Consider the following 13,821-nt stretch of genomic DNA (forward strand, 5'->3'; position numbering starts at 1 on the left):
ACCTGAGCCGAAGTGGGATGCTTGACCGACTGAGCCACCCAGGTGCCCCTTTAATATTTAAAAAAAAAAAAAAATTTTTTTTTAATAAAATTCTTCTACTTTAAACAAGCACTTCCACCCATCCTATGACCTACTAAACTAAGTTGTAACGAATAAATTTCATTTAGCTATTTTTTGACATTTTGGTTATTTTTGCTAAGGTATCATTTGGACTATTTAGAGCTTTTTTGGCTCCCTTATCTTGCAAAGATATGAAATGCAAAAATACTATGGCAATTCATAAACTTTCAGTGACTGATCTTTCTGAAGAAAATCCTGTTGCAAGATTCTTAACTATACAAAATTATTTATATATACATATATATAATTACAGTATTAGTTACCACATAAATACCTATGACTGACCTAAGGTTAACCTTTGAAATAAGAATATAAAGAAGAAATTAATCAGCTGAAGAAAAAAAATTATTTTTCTAAAATCTTCAAATTCAGATATCATCTCTGACATAGCATTAAATCACTCCTAACCATCTCTGGAAATACCTTCTTGAAAACTGTAATTATTTTAGAAATATAGGAAGTACAGTTTTTTTCTAAATATTTACTTGGAGTCACAAAATAACCAAAAGTGGTACTTTATATATTTGTACAAGTTTTTCTAAAGGTTGCATTATTTGGGGTGTTTCTTTTACTAATTATAAAAATACCTGGTACACTGTTCTGAAAGTCTTCATACAGTGTCCAATTGTACTAAGCACTTTTAATGGAAACGGAGAAGAAAATGCTTAAGTATTTGGTATTATGTGTTGTTTAATCAGTTTCATTTGAGGAATTTCTCAATTTCTTCTCCATACTTAAGATGGTCAAGTACCTAAAAAAAAAAAAAAAAAAAAAATCACACAGGATCTTTTCCACAGCACTTTCAATTTGAGATTTTCTTAAAATTTCCATAATTTTCTAGAATTTAAAATATCTTCTGTAATTACCCTCTTCAAATTAAAAAAAAACTTAAGATATTGGGGGAAAGGGGATAAAAAGACTACAACAAAATATAACAATTTGAATCAACAAAAACTTTATTACATCGCACTATGTACTAGGTATTGCATCAAGTCTATTTTATGGTATAGTTGTTCTGCACAGAACATTTCACACCAACAAAATATACCCTTGCTCAGAGAACTGAGAACAGAGGTCAGTTAAATTCTGCTTGCTAAATCCTCTCCCTCCCTACAATTTATACTCAAAATCTATCACTTCCTTGTCATGGATTACATATAACACCCAAATAATCTGTAGGCCCTGCTACCACCATCAACCTGCAATCTCAGTCTTCACTGCCAACTCCATATTCACTGGTAACAGCTTTCTGTCATCCCTTTCCACTGGACCATTACAAACAAACTCCCTACATCTTCCCTTTCTTCCCAAATAGTCCTACTTCTTCTGCTTCAACAAAATCCCAAGTCCCTCTAAAAGCACTATTTCCTTAGAAATCTTTTCTAAAAGGAGTACTACTCTTCCTGGTCTTCCAGACTCATGAGGAAAGGATCACATTTGCAAACCATTCTTATTTAATGCTTAACCTTCCTCTTTTGAACAAATTAGTCATGAAAAATATCACTCTCCCATACTTGGACACCACTTCTTATTGTCCTCCTCAAGACAATCTTGCACTTTTCTTGGTAACAAGTGGCTCATGTTTTCACTCTCCACCTCATTTCCTGCTTTCCTGATTTTTCTAAGACTGTGGCTTGAGACCCAACGTCCATCTCATCTTCTCTATTCCAATGCCTTTTTCACTCTGGACTGATAATTTGTTCAAGATCCTCAAGTTCTGAAATCCCTCCTTCTGATCCTGAATCCTTGCATTCTACTTCTCTCACTTGCCCGTTCCTGCAGAACCCGCTCTTAACCCTGCTGCAAACTTCCAGTCCCTTGGTCATTCTTCTAAGAATCCATTAACTTCTTGCTTCCTTACTCAACCCCAAACACAAACCCAAGTAACCCATTCCAAAAATGCCTTGCAAGGATCTTTGACTTCCTCACCTACTTGCTCATTCTATCAATTAGTGATAAAACCCAGTACCTGCTCTCTTTGTTTCTACTCATAAACTGTCTGACAGCAGGGAAAGTTATAAAATGGCTCTGGCTATGTCCACTATTAAGATACACTATATTACACTATACAAACACAAATGCACACTTTCAAAATGTAGGTTTACTCCATGAAATAAGGTACCTCGTCTGTTTCTCACTGCCATATCTCCGGTACTTTACTGTCATTAAGTCACACACTGTAGGCATTCAATTAAATTTGTAAGATGAATGTATTGCTATGTACTCTGTTGGCTTCTTAATGAATTCCCTAGTGCGATTATTCCAAATACTTTTTCTATTTTTCCCAAGTGTCAAATACACTTGTCTCCTTTACAAATGGCCCAATCCTCTAATGAGGAAACCAAAGGTCTTCTAACATGAGTTAACACAATTGCCCTACATTTTTATTCCATCTTATCTATCTTCCCTAACATGTTAAAAAGAAAATTGTCTTATAACTGGTTTTATAGTTCTTTTTGTTTACTAAATGCCTACTATATCACTCTAGTGTTAAAGAATACACACTCACGGGACACCTGGGGTGGCTCAGTCGGTTGAGTGTCCGACTTTGGCTCAGGTCATGATCTCGAGGCTCATGGGTTCAAGCCCCGCATCCAGCTCTGAGCTGACAGCCCAGAGCCCAGAGCCTGCTTCAGATTCTGTGTCTCCCTCTCTCTCTGCCCCTTCCCTGCTTGTCCTCTGTCTCTCTCTCTCTCTGTCTCTCTCAAAAAAAAACATTAAAATTTTTTTTTAATTAAAAAAAAGAAATGCACACTCACATTTAACCTTTCCTGAGTTCAATTTTTCTTGTCTTATTAGTCACCCAATTAACAAAAATACTGAGAATACTAATAAAGATACAAGTCAACTGCCAATCTGTATTTTCTCACTATAGTTGGTTTAGATCATAAGGGAGCTAAGGACGTATCTGCTTTCCTGGAAAGCAAGGATATATTCTATTTTGAAAATGGGTTGTCTTACAATTTCAACAATGGAATTAAATTCAGACTCTGACATTTTTCTTAAAAGGGCAATTATTTCTAAAATGCTTTTTAAGAAAAATTTCTTCTGACCCTCATCCTTTAGTCATTTAGTTTCTAAACTGTCCTTAGGAAACAATTACTTAACTTTTCCTAAGTGAACTTTCATTGACTTTTTTTTTTTTTTTTTGCTGGTCAGAGAATGTCTTTAAATAACCAGCATCTGACAATGCACTGAGCATAGAAACTAACATTTAAAGTACTTTTCGACCCCTAAAAAAAAAAAAAAAAGCAAAACTTCAGTCAAGAGTAAATATCACAAGCCTAAATAAGTAGAGGAATTTGTGAATAAAAAATAGAAAGTCAATTAATAGAAAAGTTATAGAAAATGACTTAAGATTAAGTGGATTTGGAAAGAGAGGCTATCCAATAGCTGTTACAGGACAAATTCAAACACAAATGGGCTGAAGAAATTCTGTGAAGACAAAGACATTTCAAAATGCAGTGCTTCAACTATTCCACTATTTAGTAATTAGGAATAACATGGCTCTTTTCTGGCAAAAGTATGGAGGCAGACCAAAGTGGCATGCCAAAAAACAAGGCAAACAGGGCAGCAAACCCAGAATGTCTGTTTACTAAGTAGAGAGGAACCTCAACCATGCAGCAGTCTCCGCTATATAGTCTTCAACTATAACACAAAGGACGATAACCTACATAATTATGTCAAATTACCTGTTTAAAACTAGTTTTAAAGCTCAGAAACGGCTCCTTCTCTGCTTCACACTTCAAAGCTGTTGCCTGCTTGTGATTTAAAACAAAAAAAGTCACTTTAGTAAATTCTTTACTTACACTATAAGGTACAGAATAACAAATACTATATTTATAGCCTAAAACATGTTTAGAAAAATGAACAGAAAAGGAAAAATCCAATTTAGCAATATTTTAGACTGGTTACCTTAATCCTCTTGGAAAACTATGATATACCTAAGTGATTAAATCTTCCAAACAACAATGTGATACATTAATATCTACTTTGGTGCATAATGAAAATGATTACCCTAATTTTCATGTAAACATCCAAGCCAAAATCAAGTCATTAACTTTCTGCCATTGAAACTATTCTAGAGCTTTGCATTTCCAATGATGAAAAAAGGTTTACTTGAAAGCTAGCTACTTAAAAGAAAATAACCTTGTCACGATATACACACATGTTTACCTTCTGTTCAAAAACTCCTTATAATGGTTTCCAGGACTCTCACCGGGAAGGTGATAGGGAAAGAAAGGAGCAGGTGCACGCGAAGCTCTCTAACACCCACTCCGGTAACCAGAGAATACCAGAAGGCGGAGTCTGGAAAGCAGTTATGAGGCGGGGGTGATAGGGGCGCCCAGAAAGCCCGCTTCTTCCAGCGCCAAATTACGATCCGTTACTCATAAGGCACATGACACAGACCTCAAACCGGTGAAAAAAGGGGGGAAAATAATAAAGAAAAAAAAGAAAAAATCAGAGAAGACGAGCTCCCGAGAAGTGAGCCGCAGGATGAAAAGTTTGGATGACCCGCCTCCCTAGCAGGGCCTACTATCCAATCCCCAAACACCATTTCTGCAAAGCAAGCAATGTTTCCCGATTCCCACTTGGCATTTAGTTTTCCCCATCTTAGGCCCTTTCTAACTGGACATGCAGAAGGGAAACAATGCGGGGGGGGGGGGGGCTGCTAAATTAACATTCCTCTCACAAGTATAAACCACCTCTTTGCCAAAGTCAGGAAAGCCTCCCCACCCCACCCCTAGCCTTTTTGCTCTAAGAATACCCAAGACAGCAAAAATCCGCTGCTCAAAAATCCCAACCCGAAAGTCGCGTCGCTCCGCACCTGGCCTTCGGCACCCAAAATTCTGGACACCGAGAGCGTCACACGATGGAATTTGGGAGTGGGGTGGGAGGGGGCGCAGTCACGTACACTAAGGCCACTAAGGCCCCTAGCTGTGGAGAACTCGAGCCCTGTCCCTGGCAACCAAACCACAGCCCCCGCTCCGCTTCCTCCACTTGCAAGGGACGTTCCGTAGCACACGAGACGCAGGGCGGCCCCCCTCTCCGGAGCCAGAAAATGAGAGGGGCGCGGAGGCAAGAAGGGGGCTCGGCAGTCGCTAACGCGTCCCTAGGTGCTCACCCGGAGATCGCGGCGTTTGGCCCGGGGAAAGGGGCGTGAAAACCCAGGAACCCACAGAGAGGTGTGGGCCCGAGGCCAGGGCCTACAGGGTCAAGTGTCCCAGAGCCGTTGCTCTCCCGCCCCTGCGCCGCGCTGCCCTCGGTTGCCAAGGGCTGGGGACGCGCAGCATTACCTGTAAACGAAGCAGCCCCTCCTGCCAAGGGTGGAGTGGCGGCCAGGCCCTGCGACCCGCCACCGGCAGGGGTCCTCCCTCAGAGACCAGAGCAGGGAGCGCCCACAAGTTCCCTGGCTGCCTAGGGCCCAATGGCCGCCTTCTCTCCCTTAGCTAGTCGGCGCCAACCGCCGCAGCCACCGCCATCTTAGGATCTCATTGTGGTGGGAGAAGAGGGGCGGGGGGACTGCAGAGGGGGCAACGCGCCGTGAGACTGCGCCGTCTCCTCGGCAACGGCCGCGCGGGGGCGAGAATTCGCCGGGGCGGGAGCCGCAGTGCGATCGACGCTCTAGGCTGGAGTCATGTGACCGCCGAAGTCTTTGGTGTCACCTCGGGCTCTTTAGCCTGGCGGTGGCTATACGAACAACCAGAGACTACATATCCCAGAATGCCAACTGGATCCTGGTTTATGAACCCCCCCCCCCCCCGCACCTCCTCCACGAGAGGGATAACTACAAATCCCGGCATGCTGTGAGACCCCGGCGCTGCTCTGTGATTGGGAGGCTCCGGGCCTGTGCGGAAGTAGATTGAGCCCCCTCCTTAGCTAGAAAACCGGAAGCTCTTTCTGGTTTTTGGTGTGGGTGCCTGCTCCGGACTCTAGCCGGAAAGAGGAGAAAAGACGAAAGTCGCTCCTCTGTCACCTGTCCACCTACATCCGAGTTACTAAGAGATGGAAACAGAAGGGCCTTTACGATGTAGTCCTGATTTTACACGGTAGGCATTAATCATGGGAAGTTAATTGGCCAAACCACTTAACTGTATATAGCTAGTCAGCGGGAGAATCCTAAATGTTAGTAATGAACACCACCTTGGACTAATGTCCCAGTTTTTGCTTGGAAGAACCAGATGATTTCAATCAAAATTTAGTAGAAGGAAATTTCGCTTAAAACTAGTGTCTGAATTCTCTTTTTATTGGTGCTCCTATCTCATCGGTACCTCTATCGAGAATGAATTGATAGGTTCTCCGTAAAAATTCATAATTCAACTGAGTGAATTCTAAGATCTAATTGGCTTTATTCAATTCATGAATTGAGCAGCATCCCATGTACCAAATAGAAAGGGGATCTATTGGAGCGGTAGCAAAGGAAAGTTTTTTAAAGGCAGAAGGGTTGGAAAAAGGAAATTATTAGCAAAGAGTGCATTGTTTCTGGCAAGGTTGCCTTCCTATGTAGAATAGAAAGGCCTACCAGATGGATTACTAACTTGTTGACCAAGTAATTCCAGGTTGACTGGTTAAAGGTTACATTTCTGGGGTGTTGAAACTGCAGTCAGGTTAGGTATTAGGTCTTGGTTTTCTGATTTGGGGGTTGGCACTCGTGATTCTATTGGGGGCCTGCTCTTTCCTTCTTAACATTCAACACATACACACGAAAAATGTGATGGTGACTTTTAAGGCCTTCAGTGTCCCTCTCTGAAAACTTAAAACACCTTCAGTTTTACTTGAATGCAAGGGCATTCTATTTTTAGACAGTTTGTGAGATGGGTTTGTTTTAAGCAAAATAGAAGGAGGAGGAATAGACATTTAGGTTCCAACAAGTTGTTCTCATAACCAACAGAAATTGTTCAAAAGCCAGTTAATAGAACCATATTTCAATACATAATTCTGGTACATAAAGCTCTTCCTGAAACTATACCCAGGCTCAGTCTCATTGCTATGAGACTTTATTTGTCATATATGTTTTAATACATTCTGTGTGTCTAACATTGATAATTATTTAGGTAACACATAGTCCCTGCTCTTGAAGGGCTCATGTTTTAGTGAATGATGGAAAAATAGGATGTATAAATAAATTCTGTCTTGTAAGAATACAAAATGCTGTGGGCATCCAAAGGACAGGGTGCCCTGGGCCCCATTTTAATTCCCCCACTCTAAGATCTTGGGCAAATTATTTATCCTTTCCTCAATTGCCCCATCTATAAAATGAAAGGGAGGCAGTCATGTTGCCTACCTTGTAGGGATTTTTTTTTTTTTCAAGTAGTGTTTATTTTGTACAAGGCCCAAGTGAAACATTTTCTCTGTTGTGATTTTCGTAATTTTCCCAACTATCCTGAAGAGATTGATTCTGCATTCTTTCCATTTTACAAGCAAGAATTTAAGTAAATTACCAAAATTCTGACAGCTCCAAGTGGTAGAGCCTTGGTGAAAGTGAGGTCTACTGTACTCTTTGGAGGGATTTTTTGGTTAACTAAGAGAATGAGTGGTAAAAATTACTGGCACATGGTAAGGCTCCAAAACATTAGTTATCAATATTATTATCATCACTATCATCATTTTGTTTTTATACATGTTTTTACTTTTAAATATGTAGAAGCTACTCTCATTAAAACCATTCAAATGAGGGGAGCCTGGGTGGCGCAGTCGGTTGAGCGTCCGACTTCAGCCAGGTCACGATCTCGCGGTCCGTGAGTTCGAGCCCCGCGTCGGGCTCTGGGCTGATGGCTCAGAGCCTGGAGCCTGTTTCCGATTCTGTGTCTCCCTCTCTCTCTGCCCCTCCCCCGTTCATGCTCTGTCTCTCTCTGTCCCAAAAATAAATAAACGTTGAAAAAAAAAAAATTAAAAAAATAAAAATAAAAAAAAAACCATTCAAATGAATTTAAAAGCATTACTGAAATCAACATTGTCATTATGCCTTTTAAATTTATGGTCTCTAAAAAATGTCAAAATACTATTATGCCTGTTTAGTGAGGGGAGTAGTCTGAGAAATTTTTGTATTTAAAAGACACGCTCCGGGGCGCAGGTCATGATCTCGCGGTCTGTGGGTTTGAGCCCCGCATTGGGCTCTGTGCTGACACCTCAGAGCCTGGAGCCTGCTTCGGATTTCTGTCTCCCTCTCTCTCTGCCCCTCCCCTGCTCATGCCCTGTCTCTCTCTCTGTCAAAAATAAATAAACATTAAAAAAAATTTTTTAAATAAAAAAATAAAAGAGAACCTCCAACTCAAATATGAGCATTACTGATCTTAGCAGAGAACAGAGGAAAGAAAAAACCTGAAAAACTATAAAATTATTCCAGACTTCCAAAAACTTAACATCTAATTCAGAAAATAAACTTAGTGCAAATGAATCGATTTAGTATCAGTAGTGTATGAATATGGCAAATAAATGATACAGACAGTAAGTGCTTTGGGAATTCACAGAGAGAATATTGATATATTGCTTCGAAGCTAATGATGTCTCCAGGATTTCTGTGTAGAATGAAATTAGGGGCAACAGTCTGGGGGAAATGTAGATGGGGGATATGTGTGGCCTCTCAGAGATACACATTGAAACTGTATCTCAGTTTCCCACATTTATGAACAACTTAATACACATAATAAACATGAGAGAGGGGGTGTAAGGCGTAAGCGGAAAGGGGCACATTTCAACCACATAGTACAACCAGAATTAGTGATGGATAATGCAGAAACCAACCTGGGTGAAGTAGAGGATTCTTACTCTAATGCGGAGGCAAGAGAGGATAGCCAAGACTGATGAACAGGTATCTGTATATTTGCTACAGACCGTAGAAAATCTTAACTATCAATCTGAAGAGAATGAGCTTTGTTCTGTAGATAGTGTAAAATCGCAGTGAGGCTTTGGAAAAAACAATGATAGAATGAAGTAGTTATTTAAAGAATTTAATCTAGCGGCAATGTTTAGAACAGGCTAGAGGGAGGAGCAGAGCAACAGGCTCGGCGGGTGTTAACTGGCATGAAGTAATTAAGGCCTGGCCTAAGGTAGTAGCAAAATGAATCAAGTCAAGGAGTTGGATTCTGATGGCGAACTAAGTCAGTTGTCATGCTGTGTAAAATGGCATTTTTTTCTGTTTTTTTGATCTGCCATCTAACACTGACCAGGGGGTGCTTACAGTGTAACATTTTGTGCTATCTCATTTATCTCCTTAATGTGTTCAGTGTTCTCTATCCACAGATGGTTTTACATATGGTGAGAGCAAAAACCCTGCCTTTGAGAGTTCTTTATATCCCAAATGCCTTGCAGAGTTCATTTACTGTATTTTGATATTCACTAATTTGGCCTTGGAAAAGAACTGTTTTTGCAGTACCTAATTTTAACCTGCAGGTGGTGATAGAACTTAAAGGAAAAAATCTTTAGTGTCCACCCTTCTATTATACTGAATTTTATGATTCTTTTTATATGCGATTTTTATACACCCAAAAGAATATATGACATTTATGTAAATTATAAAGTACAATAACAAAAGAAACACCCAAGAACCCACTACCTAACCTAAAACATAGAATATAATCAATCTATTTAAGGATCCCTGTGCTTTTCTCCAAACTCATTCCCCTTTGCAAACATAAATATTATTCTGTATGATCTTGGTGCTATCATTCCTTCATTTTTTCATATAGCTATATGTATATATCCCCAAATAATATATTGTTTAGTTTCACTGTTTTCAAACCTTATATAAATGGTATCATACTGAATATATTCTTGCTTGACTTGCTTTTTCATTCATTGTTTCTGAGATTCATCCGTGTTGGTGAGTGGAAACACGTCTTAAGAGCAGAATGTAAAATTAATTTTGGAATATTTCTTTTTTTTCAACGTTTATTTATTTTTGGGACAGAGAGACACAGAGCATGAACGGGGGAGGGGCAGAGAGAGAGGGAGACACAGAATCGGAAACAGGCTCCAAGCCATCAGCCCAGAGCCCGACGCGGGGCTCGAACTCACGGACCGCGAGATCGTGACCTGGCTGAAGTCGGACGCTTAACCGACTGCGCCACCCAGGCGCCCCAATTTTGGAATATTTCTAAGTTTGAACATAAATGATTTTATCTTTACTCTTCATACTAGATTTGTGGATTCAATGGTTGAAGAAATTGTATAAACAAGGGATCACTTGAAGAACTGTGACCTAGTTCTTATACTTTTGGGCAAAATCTAAGCACTTTACTTCTCTCCCTGAATCCAGCCCAGAGTTTCTCAATCTTGACATGATTGACATTTGGGGCTGGATGATTCTTTGTTGTAAAAGGCTGTCCTGTGTTTTATATTTAGCTGCACACCTGACCTCCTCCCACTAGATGCCTGTAGCACCCTGCCTCCCCAATTGTGACAACCAACAGTGTCTTCTGAGATTGCCAAATACCCCCCACCAAAGGAGGGTAGAGCAGGGGGTGAGGGCAAAAGCGCTCCTGAGTGAGAAGCGCTGATCTAACCTTTGCATTGAGAAAATCATGCTACTCAGGATTTTTCTTAGGTACCTCTCTTGCTCAAAAACCTAAACTTATGAATAATTAAATCAGTTAATTACTATATATAATCGTATCAACTAATTATATCAAATCCACATACATAAATAATGTTTCAAGGCTCTTCTTACTTTCCTCCATTCTCCCCCTATCTAATTACCATGCCATCTCTCATTACTGCCACTTCAGACTTTTTATGACTAGGTTCTAAATACCGAATTGCTGCTCTCCACATACAATGTTAGTGTTTACCCCAGTCTGAGCTGCCCTTTCCTCCATAACCAGTTTATGTCCTCTTCTTTCAAAAGTCACTCATTCAATACATGTACCCTTGTATTTCAGACTATTCTGTCCATATTTGCTCTTCATCAGTCTTTACATGGCTCAGCTCTTGTAGAGTCTTAACCACGATACCCTGTTTCTTACATTTTTCTCTGTATATTTTTGAAAGGTCTATATATTTGCCCCACTTGAGCTACTCAATGTAAACCTCATCAGAGCTGCAATAGTGTAGTTCTGTGTGGAATGCTTGCTTCCCAGGACATATCACGTTGGGAGGGGGTGAAATAAAAGGATATAATAAAAAACAGGCCCCTGGGTGGCTCAGTAGGTTGAGCGCATCTATCATTTGACTTTAGATCATGATCTGACGGGATCAAGCCCGCTTTGGGGATTCTCTCTGTCCCTCTCTCGCTGCCCCTCTCTCTCTCTCTCTCTCTCTCTCTCTCTCTCTCTCTCTGTCTCTCAAAAATAAATAAATAAATAAATAAAGTTAAAAAATAATTTAAAAGTACAAAGAAAATAATCTATACCTTATTTCCTAGCCTCCTATCACCCCTACAGCATATAAGATTGAAAGTATTAAATATATTTGGATAAAGATTGTTAATTAAGGAGAGAAATCAGGCAATTAGGTGGGACAATTCCCAAAATAAGGAAATATAGGCTGATAGAGATTTCCTAATGCACATGAAGAATATTAGAAAAGTATGAAAATTAATCCTCAGCTTTTACTTTGAAAACCCTATTACTGAAAATACAATTATGTGAGGGGCACCTGGGTGATTCTAAGTTCAGGAAAAAAAAATGACAAAACATATGTGAACCCAGATTAACCAGGAAAGAGATTAGAGTTCTCTTTCTTTACCACCAGAATACCAAATAATTTTCAGGGTTAAAAACTGGGGGATATTGGGTGGCAGGATGGACAGTCCAACCTAGATAAGGAAAAATGTAAAATCCTGACAAGAGGTAGGGCAGAGATTGACAAACGTTTTCTGTAAAAGGCCAGATATTAAATACTTTAAGTATTGTGGGCCACACAGTCCCTGTTCCTACTACTTAGCTGTGTGATTGTAGGGTGAAAGCAGCCAGACAAAATATAATGGGTGAACATAAATGTGTTGCAATAAAACATTATTTTAGGATACTGAAATTTAAATTGCATATGATTTTTCCATGTCACAAAATATTAATCATCTGATTTTTTTTCAACCATTTAAAAATATTAAAACAGGGGCACCTGGGTGGCTCAATCAGTTAAGTGTCCTACTCTTGATTTTGGCTCTGGTCATGATCTCACGATTCAGGAGATCGAGCCCCGAGCCTGCTTGGAGTTCTCTCTCTCCCAATCTCTCTGCTCTTCCCCCACTTGGACTCTCTTTTCAAAATAAATAAACTTAAAAAACAATATTAAAACAGGCAGTGGGCCAATTTAACCCATGGGCCATAGTTTGCTGATGCCTGACACAGAGTACCCAACTTTTAAAATTTTTAGATAGTTAATGATAGATCCAAGAAGAAATTAGCAATGGAAGAAAATACATTTTCATTACTTTGCAGGATGGTCATTTTACAAAGAATCATTTGAACTAATGAGGAAGGGAGGATATAAAGCAAATGTAACTGAACAACATTTGTAGGTATTAGTTTATACTTTTTTCTTATATATTCTGTTTTCCCCTATCCTGGCTAGTTCCAGCCACATGTTGCCTCCACAAAGGATTGTCACAGCTGCAAATACCAGAAACAAAAGATACAAGTTTCAGACATAAGAAAAAAGACTAAAATTCGAGCGCTTTCCACCCCTCACAATTTGCCTGAGTGGAAAAAGGAAGAACTGATGGGAAATTCAAAGAATTTTTTGCTTTGCCCTGCATCTCTGCAAAGGAAGAGGAGGAAGGTACAATCTGTGGGGATTGATGACCGACGACAGAGCCTGGAAGGCTCCATGGCTACAGCAGAGACAGGTGGTTATAGTGGCACTGTGCAAAGCTCGCCCACCACAAGCCCTGGAAGTCACATGCAGCCCTGGGAGGAGAGAGACTCTAACTGTGTGACAACGGATCAGGAGTGAGATTAGGTCTCTCCAAGCCTATCAAATACAGTCTTGAAATTCATTTAGAAAAATAAACATGTAATCTCTTCAAGCCTATCAAATACAGTCTTGAAATCCAATTAGAAAAATAAACATGTAAGTTTGTGGCGTAGAAAACATACCCACTTTACTTACCTAGTTCAAATGTCTGCTACCCAAGTGTCCCCAAGTCTTCAAAACTGTTGGAGTAACCATATCTCCGTCACATATACAGCAGGAAACCTAACCTCAATGCGGACATCTTTTAGAATGCTTGGAGCTAATGGCTTTTTGTTTGTTTGTTTTCCTATTATTTCCTGCTTCTGCTGAATTCTTGATTTCTTTTGAGTCTGGCTTCTTATGGCGGTTCTTTTTCTCCATCCCACATCATTTCCAAGGCAGAACACAACCTCTTTTGCTTTGTTTTCTCAAAATCCCATGGAAACAAGGCATCTCTGTGTGGTATAGTGCGTTCCACTGAAAATTTGGAGTTAACGGTATAAGATAGGGGAGAAGGAAGAGAAATTTATACCACAGCTATTTGGACACCCCTGTTCTTCTTTAAAGATCTTTGGCCGTAGCCCAGAACTTCTCTCTGGCTGCCTTTTATCCAACTCCCTGTCATATTGACACATTCTTTCTTCATATCCTATTCCCCAGTCTTACCACTTCCCCCTCTTGACCTTTTTCCTCCTAGGTTACCCATGAAAACTCCAAATTCTTCACTAATTTTTCATGGACAGAACAATTTTGTTTTCTTGGTCTTGCCTCTGGCTTATCCCAGCTAGACCCACTATTAAAATGCTC

At 40.0% G+C, this 13,821-nt stretch overlaps 2 protein-coding genes across 20 annotated transcripts in view; one reads left to right on the forward strand and one right to left on the reverse strand.

Moving 5' to 3' along the window:
- The window catches only part of PCM1 (pericentriolar material 1), an 82,114-nt gene extending 76,408 nt beyond the window's left edge, over window positions 1–5,706 (reverse strand). For 5 of the 19 annotated variants that reach the window (XM_030312192.1, XM_030312188.1, XM_030312191.1 and 2 more), the window contains exons 1-3: window positions 5,418–5,701; window positions 3,813–3,881; window positions 708–871 (exon numbers count right to left, since the gene is read on the reverse strand). The gene's annotated coding sequence lies outside the window, so the exon portion shown is untranslated. Of the gene's footprint in view, window positions 1–707; window positions 872–3,812; window positions 3,882–4,296; window positions 4,531–5,417 lie in introns of all 19 variants that reach the window. The other 14 variants (XM_030312193.1, XM_030312190.1, XM_030312197.1 and 11 more) reach the window with 8 other exon arrangements.
- A 312-nt stretch (window positions 5,707–6,018) lies between these two features.
- Window positions 6,019–13,821, forward strand: part of FGL1 (fibrinogen like 1) — a 54,748-nt gene continuing 46,945 nt past the window's right edge. Inside the window, exon 1 of the mRNA XM_030312202.1 lies at window positions 6,019–6,170. The gene's annotated coding sequence lies outside the window, so the exon portion shown is untranslated. The remainder of the gene's footprint in view (window positions 6,171–13,821) is intronic.

This window comes from Lynx canadensis, chromosome B1 (genome assembly GCF_007474595.2).
Source record: "Lynx canadensis isolate LIC74 chromosome B1, mLynCan4.pri.v2, whole genome shotgun sequence".
Taxonomy (NCBI): domain Eukaryota; kingdom Metazoa; phylum Chordata; class Mammalia; order Carnivora; family Felidae; genus Lynx; species Lynx canadensis.